The sequence below is a fragment of the Styela clava genome, chromosome 13 (genome assembly GCF_964204865.1).
Source record: "Styela clava chromosome 13, kaStyClav1.hap1.2, whole genome shotgun sequence".
Taxonomy (NCBI): Eukaryota; Metazoa; Chordata; class Ascidiacea; order Stolidobranchia; family Styelidae; genus Styela; species Styela clava.
In genome coordinates, this window is record NC_135262.1 from 4,041,591 (window position 1) to 4,044,224 (window position 2,634).

The 2,634-nt window shown below is 33.5% G+C and overlaps 1 long non-coding RNA gene across 1 annotated transcript; it reads left to right on the forward strand.

Moving 5' to 3' along the window:
• The first annotated feature begins 220 nt into the window (after positions 1-220).
• On the forward strand, positions 221-1,372 carry LOC144431396 (uncharacterized). The gene is made up of 3 exons (XR_013479973.1): positions 221-436; positions 972-1,043; positions 1,132-1,372. It is a non-coding gene; the product is annotated as an uncharacterized LOC144431396 (long non-coding RNA).
• Positions 1,373-2,634: the final 1,262 nt, after the last annotated feature.

Genomic DNA, 2,634 nt, shown 5'->3' on the forward strand with positions numbered 1-2,634 from the left:
TAGTCAAGTATATCGTGTAATATTCCATGTACACAACTAACTTGAATATTTATAAGTCACTCACATAATCTCGACGCGAGACAGCGCCGTCAGAACACAGAAAAACGCAGGAAGTCGCACGATGATTTTCGAAGCAATAATAATCTGTTTGCACCAAGTCAAGCGTGTCGGGAATTCAACACCGGGACCAAATTTCCGGAGTTACACGGGGTTGGTAGAATCAATGACATTAAACAACATGATGCGCAACTCCGGCATTTTTGTCCGAAGATCGTATTCGATAGCACGCTCCAATGCACATACTTGACGAGACGAAAACGAGCGGATGTGTGCTGCTTTCAAGGCGTAGCACGAATGGTGTTCGTGCCTGCTTTGACAGTTGTTGTCGATTTTAATGATATTTTTGAAAGTTGGGGTAAAAAGAAATCGGTAAAAGGTAAGGTGAATACTATTGTTGTATATCACACCCGGGCATCGCACTGTTAAGTACATGTGGGAAAGCCAGCCTTTGTCAAATACTACGAAGTTATTAATTCAGTACGGTACGTAGTTGCCCATTTGCCGAAATTACATATTTACTTACCCCTTATGGTTTCAAATAGTTCATGCACCTCTAGTTAGATTTTTTTAATCAGTGAGGATATATACTCATTGTTGATTGCTGCTCATTGTAACATACTATTACGTATTCACTTTTATTTGCGTATTGAATCAAAGTGTTAACAAGTTCACCTAACATTTCACTCATACCGGTCTATATTGTATAGTCTGATTTCTCAAGTATTTGGAGCCACGAATGCTTGTAATTTTCCGACTAAACCCTTTTATTAGTTGGTTTATATACCAAATTCAGTAAAATATTTTTTAAATAAAACATGAGATATTGGATTTATTAGCTTTTCCATTCTGAATCATATAGACTGCTTTATTTATTCTTAACGAAAATTAATAAATCTCCTCTCTTTCTTCAGATGTGAAAGTTGTGGACAAACCTGTCTAAGCATTGTGAGACTCTTGCAGCACAAGAGGCAATAGCAGAAATAGTAAGTATATCAATCAAGAAATTAAGCCGACATAAAGCAAAACTTTCAACTATTCGTCTAATCTCAATTTCCTATTATTTATTCACAGGACAACTATAGCAGACGGGGAGATATCAGAAGTCTGGCGACATATCAGTGACAGTGTGATTCCAAGAAATATAATGCAATTGAAAATAGAAAATTGCAATAGAAAAACAACCTATGGAGGCATGCAAAGACATTTGACCCTCCGGTAGAGTTGTGTATGGCCCCCACATCCTGCAGGGCTTGAGGAAAATAACTAAAAATTCCAAAGCGTAAGATTGCATAAGCGGTCTTATTTGTAAAAAGGCACACTGCACCTGTGTTATATTTGGTTCATCAACTTTTGGTAGTACTATAGAAGAAATTCCGGAAGGGGTATAATCATCATTCATGATAAAATACTATCATATATTTTTTGAACAACTTCAATCTAGACCAGGGATCTCAAACTCGCGGCCCCAGAGAACTTCCAGTGCGGCCCTCGAACGCTTAACAATAATTGTAATAGTATTTTTGAAGTTTTTTTTTTATCTAAATGTAATAGATTTTTCAAACCTTCTAAAGTGAAATTGATTATTCACACAGAAAACAATTTACTGAAAGTAGTTTTGGAATATTAATTTTTTTGTCCACATTTTGACCCAATTAAGAATACACATCAAGCTAGCAAAAGATTACTTGAATAAAACACTTGAGTAATTAAATTAAACGCAAAGTACATGAAGAAGGTGGCATTTTCGAAGAAAATGGGAGTTGTAACATTTCTGCTCTTCACAAAATTCTGAAGCACATTGTTTAATTTGTCATATTTCCGTCAATACAATCAAAAAACACAATAAGCTCAGCAGTCAATATGACAAATTCGAAGACCAACTTCGAACAGAAAATTTCCATGTGTTTGTATATTAATATAATTATACAACGACTTAGTTACTAAAAATCAATATTAATAATAATTCAAGCAATCCTATGCCACGCAATGTAGTGCGAAATGTCTTGTCGAAAAAATCTGTCATTTGTTTTTTTACTGATCTATACATGAAATGATAAGAGTAACTTTTTTGCATTACTGGCATTAATTAAACATTCGTAAAGATCCAGATAAACCCATGATCATGTGGCCTCGTTAGTTAGAGTTGGTACTATAAAATCATTTCAGACTGGCCTTAGTATGCTGGTGACACAAAAAAGATGCCAAACGCCAGGACAAATGTAATTATTAAAACATTGAGTTTATACTGTAGTATTTTTGTTAATTTTAGGTTCATAAATTTAGATTAAGTTATTTTTAGTGTGTGTATTATTCTTTCCTTATTCAAAGCTTGTTCAAAAATGATTTTGATGGTTGTACATAGAATTTTACGATTTTTTATAATAAATACTGTAACTTGCAAATGTTGCAATAATAGTGGAATGCAAATATTAATATGTAATTGCATTTGAAATTGAAGAAAATAATAAAACTTAATCCAACTGTTTAGTTGCATCACAATATATGTCACAAACTAAAACTATATTAAAAATATCTTTTAAGTATACATTATCCAAAAACTGTTTGCGGCTCTTT